Source organism: Rattus rattus, chromosome 6 (genome assembly GCF_011064425.1).
Source record: "Rattus rattus isolate New Zealand chromosome 6, Rrattus_CSIRO_v1, whole genome shotgun sequence".
Taxonomy (NCBI): Eukaryota; Metazoa; Chordata; class Mammalia; order Rodentia; family Muridae; genus Rattus; species Rattus rattus.
The window spans coordinates 4787876-4812058 of NC_046159.1; positions in this window are offsets into that span (position 1 = coordinate 4787876).

Sequence of the window (24183 nt, forward strand, 5' to 3'; positions counted from 1 at the left end):
CTCTATAAAACTTGGTTCAGGATTTTTTCTAGTTTTCGAATAGGATGAATATGAATCTCCCTCTTCCTCTTCTCCCCTTCTCCCCCTCTTCCTCCTTTTCTTCTTTCTTTCTTTCTTTTTTTCTTTCTTTTTTTCTTTCTTCCTTCCTTCCTTCCTTCCTTCCTCCTCCCTCCCCTCCCTCCCTTCCCCTCCCTTCCTTCCTTCCTTCTTTCCTTCCTTCCTTCCTTCCTTCCTTCCTTCCTTCCTTCGTCTCTCTGATAAATATTCCAAAGAAGCAATTTAGGGTTATACTGTGGCTCCATCATGACAGCTAGCAGGAGCGTGAGGCTGGTTTTGCATGTCTCAGGATCCGGAAGCTTTCTCTCTGGTTTTGTTTTGCTTTGTTTTGTTTTTGTTTTTGTCCAGATTTAATTGAGTTGACATAAAACTTGCCATGATAGAACTTGCCCATGAGGAAACAAAGCACCGAAAAGCTCTGTTACTACCAGAAATCTTACACAGATCAACTGAAACCATAATAAAAAATCATGCAAGGAGGGCTCAACCAAAGTTTCAGACTGTAAATTCCCATTTATAGCTTCTGGCCAAACAGTACTGTGATTCTAGATATTGCTTTGGCCATGAACAAACTTGGCTGTGGACATTGGCAAGCACTCTCAGCCTCAGTTTCTCTACTCTTAAAATCGGAAAGTGTCTGGAGTGCAGTACGAAATTAAATAACTCACGGGCCAGATTGCGGTTTTGGAGCGGAGGTGAGGTGGCATTGTTCCCTTGGTTCCTCTGTTTGTAGGCACTTAATACCTCTGGAGTATGTGCTCACAACACCACCTGGGTGCATGAGCTCAGCCTTGAGTCACAGGACAGATCAACTCTGTGTGATTCACTTTCCTGGGGCTCCTTAGTCATCTATACTGGTCCAGACAAGGCTGCCCCCGCTGGGACTGCTCAAGTTTGCTTTGAGTCAAGTTGTGCTATTTACTGATAGTCTTCCCTAGATGTGTGGTGTTTGTGTATGGACCCGTGTGGCCAAGGTAACACACATGTTCTGGAGAAAGTTGTGAATCGCCACAGAGACCTGGAGGGACAGAGGCTGGTGAGTTTTGGGGTGCTCTCCAATATCTGCCCTTGCCACTGCAGCATCAGGGCTGCTACCAGCCACGAAGAACAACGTCAGCGAGTCCCTAACACTTTCCCTAAACCCTAGACATTTTGGTAATAATGGCAGCCATGTCATAGCTGTAAGCACGGCGTTGCTGTACTGGTGATGGGTTTCCGTTGTGTAAATTTGACTTACTATTTGAACAAGCATCAAACTCACAAATTAGAGCTACTCTTTTATTTTTCGAAGAAGGGATTTTGAATTCACAGTTATTCATTGTGCATGTCAACCGGTCTCACTGTGACATTTCCACATAAGCAAGTGGGCTTTGGTCATAGCCTTCCCCCTCCACCCCCCAGATCCCTTATTCTTTTGTCACCTACTATACTCAACATTTAAGTTCTGGCTTGCACACACAACAAGAAGGGGTGATGCTTGTCTTTTTCAGGCAGGACATTTGATTCTTCTGTCACCCCATGGTATCCAAGGAGACCCTTCCCCACAGATCACACAGTCCTCAGACTGTCAGGTTTGTGAATAATATGTCTTAGAACCTACAAACATCCCCTTGAATACTTTAAACCATCTCTAGATGCTAGTGTTGCCCAAAGAAGGATGGAGACACACAGTTGTTACAGTGTCATCTAGGGGTAGGGTAGGGATACACAGTTGTTACAGTGTTACATCTGTAGGGGTAGGGTAGGGATACACAGTTGTTACAGTGTTACATCTGTAGGGGTAGGGTAGGGATACACAGTTGTTACAGTGTCATCTAGGGGAGGATGGAGATACACAGTGATACACTGTTATCTAGGGGTAGGGTGGGATAAGAAAGAGTATAGACAGGTTCAGTAGAGTTGAATAATTTTTATTCAAGATCTTTTTGATCTGCAGTGATGGATGGATGTGGAATCTGCAAATGCAAAGGACTGAGGGTGCACTGTGGTGAAAACCTTAGTTCTTGCATTCAGGTACCCCACCCACCCATTTCATGCTTAGCAGTGTTCCATTCTGGGTGATAGACTAAAAAGACAATCTATTCGTGTAATGCCCACACCACTGCCTTCAGGAGACATCCACATGCACATAGTAGCCAGTGGCTATGAAGTCTTCCTTCTGACAACAGGGTCAGAGCCAGGTGACAGAGAGAGTAAATAAGTTAGGCTCTGGAGGTTGCCTGGGACTTTCTAGAATATCTGAATGCTTGTGTGAAAACATATTTTAAAGATATAACTCCTCCTCCCCAGTGTAACTGTGGTTGGAAATGGACCTTGGTTGGAGGAGAGCTTGCCCACCGTGCATGAGGACCTAGGTTAAGTTTCCAAATAAACCAGGCTTGGCGGAGAATCTTTCCATCCTAGCACTTGGGAGGTGAAGGCAAGAAGATCAGAAGTTCAAGGTCATCCTTGGCTATGCAGAGTGAGTTGAAGGCTAGCCTGGGCTACATGAGATCTCACCTCAAAAACAAACAACAAAAATCATAGGGGCAGTGAGATGGCTTTATGGGAGTGCTTCCCTGCAAGCCTGATGACAGACTCACATGGTAGAGAGAGAGAGAAGCAACTTCCCAAACATGTACACATTATACACACACACACACACACACACACACACACACACACACACACACACACACACATATAATTAAAAAATAGAAAGAAACAGAATTGCTTTCTTGCCTCCTCCTGTCACATACATTGAAACAATGTATACTCACTTAAAGCCCCAGCAACACAGAAAAGCACAGGCACCTACATGGTACCCCAGAGTGGCCACCTGCAGTTGGGTTGCCCATCTGCAATGCATTCTCTTACTGGAGAGATGAGGAGGATGACCTCCCTCCCCCAGGTGCCTTCAAGGAAGGCCCTACTGTGCAATAAATGTTAAATTGCAGTTATGATCACAGTTACTGCTGGGCTCTCTGAACACATGTTGATTTTTTCATTTAGCCACTATACAGAATGGTTTCTTAACCACATTTGTAATAAACAAAAATCCCCAGTCAATATGGAAATGTGAGTTTTCTGAGGGGCCTCTATTCGAATGTTGTTCTTAAGCAAATAAGTCTGGTCTCAATAAGTCCAGACGTGGGACCATCGTCCTGGCTACCAGGGCCTGGTCCTTCCAGGTGGGGCTTGGGGCAGTCTGGGTGTGTGGGAGGCCATGGGCAGAACACTGGCATTGCTGTTTGTGGTGTACCTGTTCAGTCATAAACAGAGAGCCTTAGTTTCCACCTGGCTCCCCTCACTGGCTCCGCACTGAGAAGTAAGAGAGAGAAAGAGAAAAATGAACAGGAGAGACATCTCAACTATTCCAGGGACAGGGTCAAACCCAGACCCGTCCCACGTTGCCAGGTTCTAATGTGGTCAGAATGAGGCAGGAGACGGACTTTCTGAAATTAAAAGAAAAAAAATTCCCCTTGGAGGATGTATGTGGACCGTGCATACCAACTCCAGTCTGTTCTCAACAAGGAGTGTGAGCCGAACTCTAGTCAAAACATCCCAGGGAACCGAGCGAGGGCTGCTGACAAGACCCTCCCTTTCCTGTTGCTTTATTTAGTTCCAGCCCTGTCCCAGCGTTTTGTCAGGCAGACGCTATGGAGATGCCTCCTCCTCGGTCCTCACTGTGATGGAAACGGTGACTCAGAATCTCACTCTTTTGCAGCATCCCTCCTCTTCCCAGCTCCACCCGACTTCCTGTCCTACTAGGTCTGAAAACGCCAGTCTGGGGACCCACTGTTTAAACTACTGTGATCCAAATGCCCTGGTTTGTCCCCTCTGCCTTTTGAGGCTGTGAGTTGACTAAACCCAGTACCCTCCTGACTCTGGGTCTAGGGATCGTGGAAACACACATGACCTCCGTGCTCTTTGTGGCTTGAGTGTGAGGTGTCCCCAACAGACTCATGTGCTAGAACCCTGGTCCTCAGCTGGTGTTGCTGCTCTGGAGGGTTGTGCAGGCAGACCTTTGAGGTTTAGAGCCTTCCTTGCCCCCTCCACCCTTCCTGTTCCATCAAGACATGAGTCGTAATTGTTCCTGCCCCAATACCACCATGATAGACTTGATGGACACCATCCCCTACACCGTGAGTCCAGATAAACTTATCCCCCTTACTCTTGTTAGAAATGGTCACGGTGACCAGGAAAGTAACACCTCTACCCCCTTCAATTACAGAGCTGTTTTGGCACCAAATCTCTATCAATAAGAGTTTTCTCTTTGCACAGTGTTAAGGACTTTCTTGAAAACCAACAGGTCATAAAGGGCTATCTTTTTCTGGGAATGAGAGCTTGATTCTAGAAACCATTTCTTGGCATTTGTGTCTCTTACAGACAGAGTGATTGACACACGATGACCAAGTCTTGGTGACTGTACTTCATGTATCTAATGTACTGTGTTAGATAATAAATGCAGTGTTCTGTTCAGTCAACCAGTCAACGACAGGCCACCTATGGGGTAGCCATCCCATGAGGTCACATCTCCTTGAGATGCTGTAGCCATCTGAGTTTGCTCTCTGATAGTCCTAGGCGGGAAAACCCCTCTGATGCTATTTCTTAGATTATGTCCCATCCATAAGTAATACCTGACTTTATATAGCTTTAACAGAATAGGTGGCTGTTATTTTTATCACACTGTTGCAACAGCAAGAGGAATGTTTCTGGGGCCGGGTGGATCGTCTAGTTGGCCAAGTGCTTGCTGTGCAAGCATGTGCTCCCGAGTTTGCATCCTTGTCACCCATGAAAAGGCTGAGTGTAGCTGCACTCCTGTGTGTGAGCGCTGGGGAGCCAGAGACAGGAGAATCCCAGAGCTTACTCATCAGCCAGTGTGGCCCAATTAGTGAGCTCAGGTTCAGTGAGCTTGTCTCCAAAATAGATAGATAGATAGATAGATAGATAGAAGATAGATAGATGAATGAATGAAGCAGAGACTGAAAAAGGAAGACATCTGACATGATGTTCAGTCTTCATGTGCACTCATGTGTATACGCAGACCTCAAAATGGCGCCAGTACATGTGGAGATGTACGCACATGCACACACATGCATATTCATGTTATTCTGTTGAGCTGTCTGCACTGGTTATGTATCTATACTGCTAGAAAGACTCACTCTAAACCTCATCATGTCAGTAAACAAATGTTTGTTACTTACATTCTTCACGCGGGGCAGTAACCCAGGAGCGGCTTTGCTGGATGGTTCTAGCTCAGTGTCTCCTGGGGAGTTTCCGGTGTTTGATGGCGTTGCTGTTGTGTGAAGTCTCAACTTGAGAAGAGGATCCACCTCCAGGCTCGATGATGGCTGTTGGGGGCAGCCTTTGATTTCTCACTATGCCCGTCCTCTCACAGGGTGGCTCATGGTGCGCCTGCTGTTTCCTATGGCACAGTCAGTCTCGGAGAGAACAGATTGGTGCATGGTGTTCTTTTCCTCTTTTTTGGAGCTGGGGACTGAACCCAGGGCCTTGTGCTTGCTAGGCAAGTGCTCTACCACTGAGCTAAATCCCCAACCCCGGTGCACGGTGTTCTTATGCTCCAGTCTTGGCTGTGGTAGAGCGACAGACACTGCTGGTCACTCGGAACACTTCTGGCATATTGTAGTAGGGGACAGAGGAGGGTCAGAATCTAACAGGCCATCCTGACTGGCAATCACAGTCCAACTCTTAGACTCTAATCTTTACATCCTTTCTACATGCAAAATGCATGCAGTCCCTCAAAACATTACCCTAAATCTCACCTCATTACAGTTCTTCCTCAAAGTCTAGGATGTTGTTATACAAGTTAAATCTGCATGCATTGGGCTCATCTGGAAGTGTCCTCTGTATCAAGTGTGAGAGAAGGCTGCATGCATGTACGTGATAGTCAGGGTACTCTAAAGGAACAGAACTGATTTAACCACACACACGCACACACATGCACACACACACACACACACACACACACACACACACACACACACACACACACATTCATTTATTAGAGCGCTTTCAGGATGTGGTCTGGGTAGGCCAACAATGGCTGTCTCCTGATGGAAAGGCCAAAGATCTGATAGTTGTTCAGTCCATGATATAGGATGTCTCCATAATCCTGTGTGGTGCTAGAGTACTAGGCCTGCCCTAGAAAGCTGCTGGCTTTCATCTGTGCTAGAGAAGGAGCCTCTAACATCAGGGAAGGAGTGCTTCAGCAGTGAAGTGGATGAGCTTGCCAGCAAGAGTGAGGGAAATCAGGCAAAACAGCGTAAGCTTCCCTCTTCCACATCATTTTACTGGGCTGCCACCAGGTGTGCTCACATCTAGGGCAGGTTTTGTGACCTCAAGTAATCTAGCCAAGAAAGATCCCTTCCTTCCTTCCTTCCTTCCGTCCTTCCTTCCTTCCTTCCTTCCTTCCTTCCTTCCTTCCTTCCTTCCTTCCTCCTTCCTTCCCTCCCTCCCCCCTCCTTCCTTTCTTTCTTTTTTGGACAGGGCCTCTCACTGCCAGGAAGGCTCGCCTGACTGGCCCTTCAGCCCCAGGGATGCCGCTGTTCCCACCTTCCTGGTGCTAGGGTTACAGGCTTGTGCCACCATATCCAGACGTTTAACTGTCTGACCTTCTGTTTGCGTGGCAGGTGCTTTAGTAACAGAGCCATCTCCCTACCCCACCTTTTTCTAATAAATTTTGTTTGGATTCAAAGAAATAGGTCTCATGCTGACGTTTTATTTTGACTTGGTTCTCATCCACCTCCCCACCAGCCTCCCTGCCTTGCTGTGGGCTCTGCACAGTTCCCCTCTGCTTCTGTTATATCTGTGTGTTTTCTTTGATCCTGTCTTGCTCCCATCATTCCTCTTCCTGTGTAACCCATGAGCCACAAGTTGTTTCCCTCCTGGATAATGGTCCTAGCTGGTCCTGTCCAGAATATGGGAGGCGGGCGGCATATAGAGCCCAGACAGCCCTGACACTCAGTGAGGTGAACGTGCACCTTCCCTGAGACTGCCACAGCCATAGCTGGAGGTCCTAAGCATCACCCTTGGCTCTGCCTCTTGGGCACTCTGACCTCTAGGCACTCTGACCTTTAGGCACTCTGACCTCTGTGCACTCTGACCTCTGTGCACTCTGACCTCTAGGCACTCTGACCTTTAGGCACTATGACCTCTGTGCACTCTGACCTCTGTGCACTCTGACCTCTGTTCACTCTGACCTCTGTGCACTCTGACCTCTGTTCACTCTGACCTCTGAGCACTCTGACTTCTGGGCACTCTGACCTCTGGGTATTCTGACCTCTGGGTATTCTGACCTCTGAGTATTCTGACCTCTGGGCACTCTGACCTCTGTGCACTCTGACCTCTGAGCACTCTGACCTCTGGGCACTCTGACCTCTGGGTACTCTGACCTCTGGGTATTCTGACCTCTGAGTATTCTGACCTCTGGGCACTCTGACCTCTGTGCACTCTGACCTCTGAGCACTCTGACCTCTGGGCACTCTGACCTCTGGGTATTCTGACCTCTGTGTACTCTGACCTCTGAGCACTCTAACTTCTGAGCACTCTGACCTCCGGGTATTCTGACCTCTGAGTATTCTGACCTCTGTGCACTCTGACCTCTGAGCACTCTGACTTCTGGGCACTCTGACCTCTGGTTCATCTCCTCTCTCCATGTCAGTCCCAGTTATAGCTGAGTACTTTTCTCATTCTGTTTCTTTCTTTTTTTTTTTTTTGTGCCATAGAAGTCTTGAGTTTGTGGCTTTCCATTTCATCTATCCAGTTAAAGCTTTGAGTTTCTCAGCCACCATTTCTTAATAGCTGGTATGGGTCTTTTGTGACTCCTTTTGGAGTTTACAGCACTAGAAAACATGCATAATAAATTTAAACATGGCCCCTTAAACTGTAAATTTCTGATGAGAGAGAAAATGTCTTTAAATTCTCAAAAGTCTTATTATTTCAGTGAATGAACTCATGGCCCAAACCATAAACCCATAGAGTGTTTTTACCGCAGTGCACACTGTCTCCTTTAAGTGTCTTGGGTTTGATTCTCATTATATGTCCTTTTCTGAAATGTATGACCTGTATTTAATGGCTTCCTGTCTAGCAGTCTCTATTAGTAAAGATTCTCTAGAGAAAAAACTTATAGAATGAATATATATTTATTATATATATGACATGTATATGAATGTTAATATATATGCTTATGTATATAAACAAATATATAAAATATATATTAAGGGGATTTATTAGAATGGTTTACAGGCTGTGGTCCAGCTAGTCCAACAATGGCTGTCCACCATTGGAAGGTACACGAATCTGGTAATTGTTCAGTCCAGGAAGCTGGAGTTTCAGCCAGTCTTCAGTAGATACTGGACTTGTGAAGAAGTAGCTCTAATGGCAGTGAAGGAATAGACTGGCCAGCAAGGGGAGAACAAGCAGAGAGCGAGGGTTTCCTTCTTCATGCTTATGTAGGCTGACAGCAGAAGGTGTGGCCCAGGTTAAAGATGGGTCTTCCCGCCTCAAAGATTTGAATTAGGATTTTGTCTTCCCACTTGATTTAATTAAGAAAAAAAAATCCCTCGCAGGAGTGCCTAGCCATTTGGGTTTTGGTTAATTCCAGATGTACTAGAGCTGACAACCAAGAACAGCCATCACTCAAGTCTATCACATACCAGTCTGGTGTGGTTCGAGAGTGAATTGTCCCTCACGGGCTTGCCTCTAAAATACTTTGTCCTCAGCAGATGACATGGTTTTGGGAGATGTGGTCACTAGGGCCCGACTTTGAAGGCTATACCTGGTTCCAAATTTGTCTTTCTCTCTGCTTCCTGTCCACCATGAAGTGAACAGCCTTCCTGTCCACCATGAAGTGAACAGCCACCTTGTCTACCACAGCGCTGCTCTGCTTCACTAAGGACTCAGAGTCAATAGAGCTATGGATGGGTGGAGGTTCGTGAACACATAAAATATGTACGTTCCCAAGTATTTGGTTATAACTACAAGAGAACTGAAATACACTGTATTGGTTATCGTTCCTAGGAAGAAACTGGTTAACACTTAACCCTGGCTGCCGCATTCTCCGCTGGGCCACTCAGCTCACTGGCGACCTTTCTTCCCAGCTGACTTCCAGTGGCTATGAAGCTCTCTGTTTCTGTCACATAAACCATGTGCTCACCGAACTCCCACATTTCACTAAAGCTTCCCTCAGAATCCTCTCCGCTCCTCCAGTTTCCACCCATACTCTGTGCCAAAGCCATTCCCACATTCGGGTGGTTCTTATGGTCTCCACTCTAGATGCCAAGATCTTGACCGCACTCCTTCCAGACGAATTCGTCTATTTCTTGTGTATCCTCAGCTCCACTTGCTAGCAGGAAGTGTGGAGGGCTTGGAACTCGAGTTTTCACAGTGGGACATAGCAGCACCGGTGCTGAAATATGGGAGGGCCTGACTTCCAAGCGCCTCTTTCTCCTGACTCCCGGCCATCTTCGGAGAAGAGACCATTTCTGTCTTTGCTGTCTGGAGTCGTTGAGGTCTCGGCAGGAGCAGAGTCACAGGTCTTGTAGTGCCTCTTCTCTTGCTTTGCTGATTTCTGGATGAAGAGGTTCTGGCTTTTCAGAAGAAACCAAGATTATTGCATTATTAGGGTCAGGGATGATACGGGTCTTGTCTAACACCCAAAGTCTGCACTACCAGGGTTTGATTCTGAATTGTCCCACACAGACACCTGTTCCAAAAAGTTGGCCATGGTATTTAGGAGGCAATGGGCTCTTTCGGAGATGGCATCTAGTGTTTCATGATAGGCAAAACTTGGAGAGAGTTGTAGCCCTGCCCCTGACTGGCCCACACTCTGCTCTCTGGTCCTGTGTCACGATCAACCTCTCTTCCTGCTCCTTTGACCGGGGATAGAGTTCTCCACTATGTCTTCCCTGTTTCTGAAACCGTGAGCTTCCGTCCCCGTTTCTGTACAGGGACATACATTACCGGCATTGGTATCGAAGCCCAAGGTGTCCCAGTGCCCAAGGAAGGACTGAGCGGAGCTAACCACACCACCTTAAGTTATCTGCATCTAGGGTGTCTTGGGTGAGAAGTATCACGGGGAGTTTCTCCGAGGCGAACTTGTACAGACTGGATGAGGCAAAGCAGGGAGCTCAGCCTGGTGTAAACGCCCACTGCCTGCCCTCCCACGCAGACTCAGGAGGTTCGCGTTCCAGTTCCAGTCCCGGGGTTGTCTGAACTATTCTGGGTTCGGCTTCAAAACAGAGATGGGGAGGACCTGCTGTGGATGTCACCGACATGCTGAGGAAAACCAGAAGAGTTCCATGATGAGTTTCTCAGCAGAAAGCTATTGCAGAAGTCTGGCCTCCGGCATCACCATCTCTCTGGGTATGAAAGAGCCTCATTCTGAGTCCCTAATGCCCCCTTGGCTCCAGCCAGGGCCTACGCTTCATTAAATCCTGCGAACTGTGCCAATGTGTCTGGGGCTTTATGAGGTACATGAAAGGGGTCCCGGAAGCAACTATTGGGTCTGCCCTGGCTCAGGCCGGTGTTTGCCCCCAGACTCGTGTGGTGAGACCACAGCTCCGGCTCCCTCACCTTGCCGCAGGCCTGGCTGCTCTCAAGGGCCAGGGCATTGATCTCGCCCCCAAGGTTTGGAACGAGGTTCGGCCTTATGCTTAGGCCTCTTGAGGCTACACAGTCAGCCTCACACTTCCACGGGTTTATTCCTGGTGGTAACCAGCCTCACAAAGTAGGAAAGTATGAATTTGGGGCTTTGTGGTCAGTTTTATGTAACAGTGTTTCAATACATAAGATGTTAGCATTGGGCTTTCTATGCTTTCTAAACGGTGTCTGTAGTTTGATTTTTACTGTGCTCCCGAACAAGGCGGTCTGCCAGCTCTGGCCGAATCTGGTTACGAGGCGCTCCTGTACCTGGAAAGGGTCCCTTGAGAAAGCACTTCAAGTCATTTATCCAGCACTGGCTGTGTTGGCTCTTGGCTTGGATGGTCAACTTTCCACCAGCCTCGCCACACAGAAGAGCATAGCTCTTAGAGAGGGGTGCGGCGAGGCAGTCGGAGAAAGCAGGTTGCAGGAGCCATGGCTGGAAAGCCCATGCTTCTGGGTGAGGCTGGGATGCGAGTACAGTAGCTTCGTTTCAGCCTCCAAGGTGGGCCGCAAGTCTGTGGCCTAGAAGGCAAGCTGCTCCTGTTTGGCGGAGTCCGCGCGTCCTGATCATCTCCAGGCGGAGAACACTTCATCTGGTGTGTGAATTTAGAAATTGGTTCTGGAAGGATCCATGTTTGATGAGATGCAGCATTTGAGGCCCAGCTTGAAAGCTGTCAAAAAGACACCAGTCAGGAGCTCTGGGCCAGGAGTCTCTGTGTTTCAGGGCCACCCAGTTGCTACTTTTTAACCTTTTATTTAAGTCATGAGTCTTACTAAATAAAAAGGAAGGGAAAACCAGAATCCAGCCATGGGGAAAATGGTATACCACCAACCAGTGGGCCAATGTTGCAAGATCAGTGTCAAGGAGCACATATGGAATATAGATTAGAGGCCAGGCCTCAGATTCCTATTTGGAACCTTGGGTCATCTCCCTGGCAACTTCACTCTGAAAGAACATCTTGGTCAATTCAGTGTCCTTCTCTTATCAACACCTTTGGGGTCTGTTGTTAACTCCAGGCACATGGCAAAGGAGCCACTACACAGTGGACACTTTCTTAGATTTAGATTTTCCTCCCAGAGAATTAACATAAGGTTCATTAGTTATATTTCTTATTGAAATGATCAAATACTAGCCAAAAAGGTGACTTAATGGAAGGAGAGTTTGTTCTGACTCGTGGTTTGAGGGGATACACTCCTTAATGAGGGAGAAGGCACAAAGGGGATAGGAATAGCTAATGGTTGTAGCAGTTGGAGTATAAGGCCTATTCACCTTGGTAGACCAGAAAACCGAGAGCAAACAGGAAGCAGGGCAGACGAAAACCCAGGCCCTCCTTCAGTGGCAACCAAATGGAAAACAAATTATTGACATTGGGGTGATATGTCACGTTCAACAACAACATAGGGATAATTCTGTGACTTTGATTTTGACCATATTTTGGAAAAAGTTACCCTGCATCATCTAGGGCTCTTGTCAAAACTCCAAGCACTTTGGAAGCCACCTAACTCAGTGGCTTTCCTCGATGCTCCTTTCTTTCCCCAGCCTCTCACCCATACCTCTATTCATACTATATATTACCTTAGGACAATATAGTCATGTGCTAGATAATTAATTTTAAAGAATCATACAACAAACCATGTTAAGAACAAATTTATCTCACTAAGCCGTGTTTGAAAATCCAAAACAGAAATCAGGTGAATACCCATGATTCCTGGAGGTTTAACATGAGGCTTGTGGTGGTTTGAATGGGAAATGTCCTCACAAGAGTGCGCGTTTGAATACCTGGTCCCCAGCACTGGAACCATTTTGAGAGTGGTGGAGTCTTTAAGAGATGGAGTCTCACTGGGGGAAGTGGGTCTCTAGGCCTTGAAGTTTTGTAGCCCAGTCCCCTTCTCTTCTCCTCTTTGTTTCCTGACTACAGGTGAAATACCAGAGACCTCATGCTCCTGAGGCCGTATCTTTATCACTGATACAGAGTATCCACTGAAACCTTGAGACCAAAGAAGCCCCTCCTCCTCTATGTTGCTTCTTTTCAGTTTGTAGGTAGTAAGTAAGTAAGTAATTAAGAAACTAAGCTGACACAGGATACAGTGTAGACGGAGACAGTGCCCAGAAGATACACTGGAGAGGGAGGTGGTGTTGCTTGTGGACTTGTCTGCTGTGCAAAAATTACCTCTCTTAAAATTATATTTATGCTATGTGTGGTGGCCAGTGGCTTTAATCCCAGGGCTCAGGAGGCAGAGGCAGATGGCTCTCTGAGTTTGAGGCCAGGATGGTCTACATAGTTATTCCAGGTTAGCCAACATAGTGAGAGTCTGTTTCAAAAACAAAGCAAAACAAAAAACAAAAACAAAAAGAAACCAATTTTATATTTATCATTTTTTTGCCATATTTTGACCTTATGGAAATCAGGACCAGCTCTGGGGCTTTCTTTGCCCCCAAACCCCCACCCTGAGACAGGGGTTCATGTACCTTAGACTGCCTTTTGTCATAGCTTGTTACCATAGTTGAGGATGACCTAAAACTCCTGACACTTCTGTCTCCATCTCCCAAGTGATGGGATGAGAGGCATGAGCTCACAATACACCACGCATCTGGATTTGATTCCATTTTATTTCTGGTGTCTGAGATTGAACCCAGGGGGTGCCAAGCATGTGCTTGACCACCGTGTCCCATGCTCAGCTTCCCCCAGGGACCTTTACCTTAAGGGCAGTGCACAAACTTGTTCTTTGGTCTTTCCTCCTCAAGGGTTTTCTGTGGCTGTTTCATGTATGCATTAGAGGACACCGAGTCCGGCTGGAAGCTTGAACACACCTGTAAGAACCATTCTTAGCTTCCTAAGCTTTAACCATGTTGTGCCAAGCCAGGCACCGTGCCAGGTGCCTCATTTATTTGGCACCTCTTTCCTCTTCTCTGCAAGGTCAGCTCGTTTATCCGAGGAGGCATCTCTCTTGGATATGACCTCATTAGCTTCATGGTTGGGTCTAAGTTAGGCCTGTGTGGTTATCCTTTCCAGATATAAATAAATGGAAACCAGAGGGAGTAGTGATCGTCCCAGCTCTTGGCAGAAAAATTTCCAAGAGTTCACGGCCAGCCTGAACTACATAGTGAGCTGCAGGCCAGCATGGGCTATGTGTAAGACTGTTCTCAAAACAGAAACAAAACCAGTGGATGAACCCAGTAAAGATAGGGTCAAGGTGTTGTAGGAGGGGAAAAGGGTGCTGAGCCCAAAGTGGATGAGGCAGATGCTCAACTCCAGAAGCAGCTGCCCAGGGACAGACTCGCACTGTGGAGGCATTTGATTGACATGCATAGCTGGAAAGGTAGACTTTCACAGTGACCCTCAGAGGCTGCAGGGAAAATGCCACTTGTACCCTAACTTTCTCGGTAGCTTCATGTGTACTATGATTCTGTGTGCTGTACAAATAGGCGTTAGGTTGACAAGCATCTAACACAAGAAAGTGAGGGACAGAGGGTTTGGAGAGGCTGAGAGGTCATGAGGAACTGTTGGCTGGCCCAGCTCAACTCTTTCTCTCCTTTCCTTCTTTCTTTCCTTCTTTCCTTCTTTCCTTCCTTTTTTCTTTTCTTCCTCCTTTCTTTTCTTCCTTCCTTCTTTCCTTCCCTCCTTCTTTCACCCACCCATTCTCCCCTACTCTTAGTCTCTTCCCCTCTTCCCTCCCTGAGATCCACCCCTTCTCCATTTCCCTTAAAAAAAAAAAGAGCAGGTTCCCCAGGGATGTTAAAAGAATATGACATAACAAGTTACAATAAGACTAGGCACAAACCCTCATATCAAGGCTGAACAAGGCAACCCAGTATGAGGAAAAGTGTCCCAGGCAAAAAGAAATACCCCCAACTTCTACTGTTGGGAATCCCACAAGAGCACTAAGCTACACAATCATAATGCATCTGCATAGGACCTAGTCTAGACTCATACAGGGTCCCTGTTTGTCACTTCAGTGTCTGTGAGCCCTTATGAGCCAGCCCTGCTTAGTTGATTCTGTGGGGTGTGTTCTTCCGGTGTCCTTGATCCCTAACTGGATCTTTCTATTCTGTTTCTAGGAAGCAGGTCTCAGTCCCTCTTAGAGCAGCTTGTAGCAATGTGCTGGGCAATGAGTATCCAATGGTCACGTTAGGATTCAGAGGTATCCCTTTCCGTGAGTCCACATGGCTACTGGCTTTAGTTTTCTCTAAGTGATAGTTGCCACATAATAATCAAACATTTCTTTCTTTTTCATTCTGTATTTTCTGATCCTACTGGATATCAATATCAGTATCAGATAAGAGCGATGTCTTGGCTAGTTTTATGTCTACTTGATACAAGCTAGAGTCATCAGAGAGGAGGGCATCACAATTGAAAAAGATGCCTCCACAGGAATTGGCTGTCGTCAAGCCTGTAGGGCATTTTTTAAATTGGTGATTAAGCAATCCCCACTGTGCTGGTTCCCGGGTTCTCTAAGGAAGCAGGCTGAGCAAGCCATGGGGAGCAAGCCAGTAAGCAGCATCCCTCCACATCCTCTGCATCGGCTCCTGCTTCCAGGTTCCTGCCCTGTGTGAGTTCCTGTCCTGACTTCCTTCAGCGATGAACAGTGATGTGGAAGGGTGAGCCAAATAAAACCAAACTTGCTTTGGTTATTATGTTTCACCACAGCGACAGAAACCCTAACTGGGACCAACGGTATCTATAAAGTAACATTTGACAATTTACTATTTTATAGATAGAGGTAAATTGTTCAACTACAGATATAGAAAAACTGAAAGCTGGTCTGCAGAGCTCATCCTCTTACCTCTCCTGTCTACCCTCCTCAATCCCCACATCTCTTCCCCCAGTCCACTCCTTACATTCTTCCTTTCACTCCCTCCCACCTCCCTCCCACCTCCCCTTTTCCTTCCCTTCCCCTCCCTTCTTCCTCCCTCTCCCCTCTCCTTCCTTCCCTTTCCTCCCTTCCTTTTTTTTTTTTTTTTTTTTTTAACATTTCTTGTTTTTTCCTTCTCTTTTTGAGGGTCTCAGAATATAGCCCAGGCTCTCCTTGGGCTCACTGTAATCCAGGCTAATCGCTCTGATTCAACTTCCCGAGTGCTGGCATCACAGCACCAACACAGCAGCCTGAGTTGACCTTCCCCTGGGCATTGTGTAATACATTCTCAGTACTCTAGTGAGTTCTGCTACACAGTCATCCTCTAAGTATCAGACAGTCCTCTTTACCTCGATAGTGACATTTTTCAATTAAGAAGCTGAGGCCCAAAGCGATTGTATCTCAAGATTGAGAAGGATAGTTCATTCTTTCAATCGAAATGAAAAGGCGTGCCTATGCATGGTTTATGAGTCTGGACAGACCCAGTGTGCTGAACGCAGTGGAAACTGGGCTGTGGTACTGAAGCCCTGCTGCAGTGCGCCTCATGTGATGTGTGTATGTGATGTGTGTATGTGATGTGTGTATGTAATGTATGTGTATATGTGTAGGTGTGTGTATATAGTGTGTGTATGTGTGTAATCTATTTATGTGTAGGTGTGTGTGTATAATGTGTGTATGTGTGTAACGTGTGTATGTGTATGTTTCTGTGTTTCTGCATGTATTCATGTGTGCATGAATGCAGGTGACACAGGTGCCTGTGGAAGCCAGAGCTATGGGATTCTTTGGAGCTGGAGTTATAGACAGATGGTTATGAGCCACTGACGTGGGTGCTGGGAACCAACATGGGCCCTCTGGTATCGCGGCAAGCTCCTAACAGCTGAGCCCTCTCTCCTGCTCCATTATTGACCATTTTTATACAACAATATAATGGAAGACCCTAGTGATAAGTGAAATAAATGCAGATTGGGTATTTTCATTATGCTTCTATAATATAATAAATGCAGCTTTCTACTTAAAAAGATGCTGATTTTAATTCTTAAAAAGTCTTTGAATCCCCAAATCAGTTCATGCATCTCATTGTCCAAGTACTGTCCAGTCAAAGTGTAGAAGGTACCTATGATGGTTCTGGTAGGGCTATGATGACAGGGTTCTTTCGATCATGATGTCAGAGAGCTGGGAACCTTGGGCCCTGGGGCACAGCTTTTGTTCTAAGAGCTGCAGTTTTCGTGTCATAAAAATCGTCATCTCAAGATGTCAGCAACCTTTGACCTAATGTTGATGGATGGGAAAGGTAATTTGGATTTTAATCGGAGAATTATCTGCAAGTAGCTAAAATGTTAAAAAACATTTAGTGGCTCATCAGAGATACCAAAATTGCTTATTTTCCATGCCTCCCTCTCCTGTTTCCAGAAGAGCCATGCTGAACTCTTAGATAGCTGTCTTTCAGGAGTGACCATGTTCATCGGTCTTTTAATTGATTATTTTATTCATAATGTATTGACTCCTCTCTATGTCTCAGGTTTCAGACTCCCAGTCTTTCTATTGATTTTTATTTCTCACCAAGAAAAGTTGTTGGAATGTGAATGTCCCCACAGGGTCATGTGTGGACACTTGGCTCCTGGCCGGTGGTGCTGTCTTGGGAGTTTCTTGAACCTTTCGGAAGTGAAGCTTTCTTGAAGAAAGTGGGTCAGTGGAGGTGGGCCTTAGAAATTGTGTGTGTGTGTGTGTGTGTGTGTGTATACATGTATGTGTGTGTATGTGATGTGTGTGTATGATGTGTATATGTGATATGTGTATATGATGTGTATTGTATGTATAGGTGTGTGTGTATGTGATATGTGTGTATGTTGTATTTGTGTATATGTGTTTGTATATGTATGTAATGTGTGTGATGTGTGTATGTGATATATGTGGTATATATAGATCTGTGTGTGTGTATGTGATGTGATGCGTGTATGTGTGTGTGTCTGCATGCACATTAATACAACAATGGTGGTAGGCTACAGTTCCTGCTGTGCATTTCTTCTCCCTGGAACACATTACTCCAGGATGACTCCATCCATTCCTCCATTTTTCTAGTTCTCTGAGATCACATGATGAGGCCTTCTCCTAGATCACGTGATGGGATCTGATCTCTCTTATGGTCCTTTGTGTGAGCTCATGTGTACATTCGCCTGTACCAGCGAGCCTGCCAGGCACGTTTAAACTACTCTCACCCCCACCTCAGGGGGGGAAGAATCTGAAGGAAGCGCTGTCTGTCCGTCATGCAGAGCACCCTTCCTTCCGCCGTGTGCCGCGGGAGTCTACTAGTTCAGTTTCTCCAGGAGAGCTGTGGTGGGGGCAGAACTAGGGTCTCACTGAGACTGTCAGGGAGGCCCTTGGTATCACAGGAGCCTTGAAGTCTGGGATTCCGTTTGTGTCTCGAAGCTGTAGCTCCCCTTTGAAAGCTTCCTACCTTGGCTGTTTTGAGTCTGTCCTCCCACCTCCAAGCTAAATTTATTTACAGTTTTTCTGTCCCTCCGGAGGTGACTTGGAGATGGAATGATGTGAAAATTATGTTAATTTCATAAAATGTTTATTTTTCTATTCCCCATTTAAAAATATTTATTTAAAATGTATTTATCTGCATGTGTGCATGCATATTTGTGCATGTGCCCATGGAAGCCAGGAGACAGCATCAGATTCCCCTGGAGCTGGAGTTATAGGCAACTGTGAAGTACGTGATATGGGCTCTGGGAGACCAGGTCCTTTGTAAGAGCAGAGAGTAATTTTAACCACTGAACCACCTCTTCTCCAGCCTTTTTATTTCCTATTGTTCTTATTTTGAGAAGGGATTGGAAATTCTTTTGCTGTTAACACATGAGACTGGATCTCTCTCTGTGTGTCTCTCTGTCTCTCTCTATCTTTCTCTGTCTCTCTGTGTCTGTCTTTCTGTCTCTGTCTCTTTCCCTCTCCCTCTCCCTGTCCCTGCCTGTCTGTCTGCCTCTCTCTCTGTCTGTCTCTCTCTGTCTGTCTCTCTGTCTGTCTCTCTGTCTGTCTCTCTCTGTCTCTTTGTCTCTGTCCGTCTGTCTGTCTCTTTTCCTCTCCCTCTCCCTGTCTCTGCCTCTCTCTCTCTCTCTCTCTCTCTCTAAAACATATGTGCATTATATAGCACACATGCAAGTGCAGGTGTATGTACCTACGCGGGCCTGCAGAGGCCAGAAGAGTATAATATACCTGTGAATATCGGAGAAGAGCACATAGAATCTTGTTCTATCAGGCTCTGCTATTTTGAGGCCAAGCCCCTCACCAAGGCCATCAAGTCCCAGTGATATTCCTGTCTCTGCCTCTCTCAGCACTGGGGTCAAAGGCGTGTGAGTGACCAAGTTTGGCCCTTTATTCAGGTGCTGGGGACTTGAACTCAGGTCCTTAAGCTTGCACAGTGAGCACTCTTTATGTTTCTTTTCTGGTCAGCACATTTGCGTGACTGTTGGAGTATTCAGCTGGGGCTTCACATCATCCCTCTGCCTTTCCATCGGGGCTCTTTGTGGGAACGAACGTAGACCAGTTCTGGTTCATTTGAGGTCACACGCTCAGCAACGGGGTCTCAGAGAGGGCACATGGGAGGAGCAGGGAGCAGCAGGCTCCTGAGTGTACCACTTGGAGGAGAGTTTCATCCAGTCCTTCCGGCTCATTTGTCTCCTTAACCAAAGCCAGATTCTGAGTGCAGGAAGCCAGGTTGTCCAAGCTGGGACGGTGTGCGCGGTGCTTAAACTGTTCTGGGTCAAAAGGAAGGGGAAGATCATCTAAAGGACAGCCCTCTGCCCGGGTGATAATTTTATAGCATTGGAGAGGTGAATGGACTCCTGGCTTTGCTTTTTGAGAGAGAGAGAGAGAGAGAGAGAGAGAGAGAGAGAGAGAGAGAGAGAGAGAGAGAGAGAGAGAGAGATTGGTTTAAGGAAAACTTCTTCCTGAGCTGTGCCAGGGCCTCTGGCAGGCCTCTTATGACAACGTGCCTGACTGGTACAGGCTGTCCACATTAGGGGAGAAACACTTGCCACCTAACACTCGCCCGAATCCTCTTCTGGGAAAACATCCCTAAAAATGCTTTTCATGGGATGTTTTGGGAAAGAATTAAGAAATCTCTCTAGGAAGAAAATAAATGCTCCCCCAGCCCCTTGCTCTGTCTTTGCCTTCTCAACTCAAATCTGAATAATTTCTTTCTAAGAAAACTACCTAGAATAATTATTCATTTTTCCCCCCAGTGGAGAAACATTTAGTTTTGTAGTGTAGGTTCCCATGAGGACACGGGGTCGGTCATACATCTCAAATGTGCAGGGTGGTCAGAGTGATTTAAAGCCTGTAGCTTTGGAGGTCAGCTGTTGAACACTTGAGGCTGAGAGAACCGTCAAAATGTTTTCCTAAGTCCTTCTCTTTGCAGATCGAGTTGTATTCTTCCCAGCCAAGCACCCATCTAAAACAACATCCATATTTCAGTCTCAGGGGCAAACGGCCTCAAAAGTTTGCATATTGTCAGGGTAATTAAATCAAGACTTTGGCAACGCACAAAGAGATTTCCCAGAAATCTCGGGCCCCAAAGAGGACTCATGTCAAACAGAATTGGTTCAGCCTTCTCAAGAAAAGGAAAATTACAGTAATACTTACAAGCAGGATCAGCACAAATCTAATGTTTTCCTAGAGTGATCAGTTCTCTGACTTTGCCAGGAGCATGATTTGTATAAATACTGTGGAGTTAATGTCATTTTTTGATGTTTGGATAAGATGAGCCCCAGGAACATCACTTCTTCCTGGAAGCCCCTTCAGGTACTATTTCTGAAGATGGGTCAGCCAAGCAACGTGAACTTAAAAGGGAACAGGTACGCACCAGGAGTGTACTTGGCTATTTTCCAAATCTCACCGATCTAATGCATGCACTTCTGTTCTCTCTGTAACATGAATGAAAGTCTCATATTTGAAGTGCTGCTGAGGTCAAGGCCTAGGGCTTGTAACCCACGCACCATAATGGTTTGTAAACTTCCTGGCCATTAGAGGGTTGGGTGGGGTGTCCTAAGCAAGATGGCAGTTCTAGCCATTTCTCCATAGCTCAGCATGGAAAGGAAGGTGAGGAACAAGGATTGGTGTCAGGAAGGATGCACAGGTACTTGTGTGTCTGTCTCTGTGTTTGCACGTGCATGTGTGCACGTGCACATGTGTATGTGTCTATGTGTGACTGTGAGTGTGTGTGTGCATGTGTACTCTTGCGTGTGTGTCCACGTGTGTCTGTGTATGTATATGTCTCTGTGTGTGTGCATGCATGTGTGTTTGTGTGTGGGCGTGTGCACGAGTGTATCTATTTGTGTGTGTGTGTGTGTGTGTGTGTGTGTGATGGTGGTGGTAATTGGGTGCACAGCTCTAAAAGGACTTGGGTTTGTAGTTCTCCCTTGTCTGAAAGTGGGGCCCTGGAGCCATACTTTTGAGAAGGCAGTTGCTACTTGACAGAGCATGGTTGAAAGTGATGGACTGGATTCAGTAAGGAACCCGAGTAGATTGTAGTGTGTAGTTTCTACTACCCCACTTTAAGCTCTGGGCAGCCTGCACTACCAGCCCCTGCCCAGTTCCCTTGGACCCTTGAATGAAACACACACACACACACACACACACACACACACACACACGCTTTTTTTTTTTTAATATGCTTTTTAGCACAACGGCCAGGCACTTCTAAGTCTCCTGTGGCTAATGTATCCTTACTTTCACTCCCAGCTCAACACCTCTAAATCTTCCCTCAACTTAGTTGTGTTTCTAGTCTCCTGCCTGCTATCTCAGCCCCATTTGTGGATTCTGCCAATGGCCACTCCACCTAGATCTCACACGGCTGGTGGCTCTCTCTCCCTCTTAGGCATGGTGAACCTTCTTTCCCCTCCAGCATCTCCTAGCCTGCCTGCAGGAACCTGGAAGTCCCGCTTTTTCTGACCAGCCATTGACTGCTAGCATCTTTATTGAGCGATCAAGAACTAACTGGGAAACAGGACCCTCAGCATTCACAAGCAGATTCCCTATCAAAACATCAGAACCACCCCCTACAGTAGATTGTTTGGCCAGGGAGATAGTCCAGCTAGCAATAAGTGGAGGTCTTACTTATATCCAAGACAGGAAGTGATTTTGTGTTTTCTTGCTGGTTTTAAAAGCTAATGGCAGTACAGGGAGGAGAGCATTTTTGATCCATCTATAAGCTAAGAGGCCCTGAAGTGGGGATTATTAACTAGGATGGCAACTAGCTATTGCAGGGTATCTGTCCCCACCGAGGTCTGAGAAGCCTAAATGGAAAACTGTCCTAGTTCATCAATACAATGATGTTGGTCCAGGTTGGCATGGGTGCACCCAATTTGTGCCCAGCCCAGTTGTGCCGTGATACTGCGGTGTGGTGCAGATGACATTTCCTGAGCACCTCCAATGCTTTAATTAACCCCACTGTTTGTATCAATGCTTCTAGGCTGTATCATAATAAATTCCTTGCGAAACATCGCAGGCAGGTCATTAATTGCTTTAAAGCACAGCTTAATGCAATGCTTCACGGCAGGAAGTGAGTAAGATCATAAAGACCTTTATTGCTGAAAACCACTCTTCATATTTTTTTTATGGCCCCGTTGGCCTGACAAAGGATTCTCTGAGTCATCCCTTCAAAGCGAGGTCTTAGGATTTATGAAAGACAAAACAGCAGTCCAAGCCCATGGTAGAAAGGCCCATGGGCTTGAACTGCTCAGGCAAGACCTTTCTAGTACGAAAGAAATGCCTAAGAGAAAGACTACAAAATGGTCTCGGGAGACATGGGGCCAAAGGTATTCACTGCAAGTCTTTCAATCACGCATATGCACATTGTACACACACATGTGTGTGCATGGGAGCACATATGCATGTATTTAGAGGCCAGCCTTACTTTTGACTTAATTAATTTATTCACTTTACATCCTGGTTGCAGCTCCCCTCACAATGCCCCTCTTTTTCCCCTCCTCTGAGAAGGGGGAGCCCCCTACCAGGTATCACCCCACCCTGGCACATCAAATCACTGTAGGACTAGGTCCATCTTCTCCCACTGAGGCCAGACAAGGCAGTCCAGTTAAGGAAATGGGTTCCATAGGCGGACACCAGAGTCACGGACAGCCCTCCTACACCAGTTGTTGGGGACCTGCATGAAGACCAAGCTGCAATCTGCTGCATATATAGGGGAGCCTAAGTCTAGCCCATGCTTGTTCTTTGGTTGGTGGTTCAGTCTCTGGGAGCCTCCAAGGGTCCAGGCTACTTGACTCTGTTGGTCTTTTTGTGGAGTCCCTATCCTCTTCAGATCCCTCAACCACCCACCCCCAACTCTTCTGACTCCCTGTGCTCCACTTAATGTTTGGCTGTGGGTCTCTGAATATGTTTCTATTAGCCACTGGTTGGAGCCTCTCAGAGGACAGTTATGCTAGGCTCCCAGAACCAAAAGTACATGCGTGGTATGCACTCACTTATAAGTGGATATTAGCCATAAAGTATAGGAAAACCATGCTACAATCCACAGACCTAAAGAAACCAAATAACAAGAAGGGCCCAAGGCAGGATGGTTGAATCTCACTCAGCAGGGGAAATAAATAGACACTGGAGGTGGATGGAGGGAGGGAACTGGGTGGGAGAGGAGGAGGGGAATGGAATGCACTGGGGAGAGAGAATGGAAATCAGTAGTGGGCAGGAGGGGGCATCTCTAGGAGTGGCCAGAGACCTGGGATGGGAAAGGCCATGGGGGTGAGTCGGAGACTCCTAGCACTGGGGGATATGGATCCTGAAGTGGCCACTTCCTGTAGCCAGGCAGGACTCCCAGTGGAAGGATGAGGACACCAACCCCTGCAGAAAATCTTTGACCCGAAATGTGTCCTGCCTACAAGATTTGTAGGGACAAAGACGGAGCAGAGCCTGGGGGAGTGGCTAACCAACGACTGACCCATCCCATGGGTAAGGACCAATTTCCAACACTATTAACGAGACTCGTATGCCTAATTTTATACGTGGGTGCTGGAGATCGAGCTCAAGTGGGTGCTCGGCAAGTGTTTTACCCGTTGAAGTATCTCCCAAGCTCATTGACTGTATTTCTCATGGCTTAGCTTTTGTGCATTTTGCTGAGTAAAGCAAGATTTAGATGGTCTTGTTTTTTTTATAAGCTCTGGAGGGTTGCATGACACCACTGGTGATGTGTCAGTGTGGTCACATGCAGGACAGCTCCTGATGATGATGGTGGTGGTGGTGATGGTGATGATGATGATGGTGATGGTGGTAGTGGTGGTGGTGATTACTTATTCAATTTACACACCTCTCATCACCCCCTCCTGGTCACCCCCTTCCAAAGCCCTCCCCCCCTTCCCTCCTCTTCTTCTCCCCTGGTTTCCCCCACCCTGGCACTTCAAGTCTCTGTCTCACCTAGATCTTATCACCTGGTACTTGAAATCATTTCCTCTCTTCTTTAGCTTCCAAAGGAACTGGATTCATAGACCATTTAAGTTGTTCATGGAGGTGTTGGAGAGATGGTCAGAGGTCAAGAACACTTGCTGCCCTGCCAGAGGACCTGAGTTCAGTTACCAGAACTTGTATAATAAGGTGCCCAAAACACACAAGTGCCTA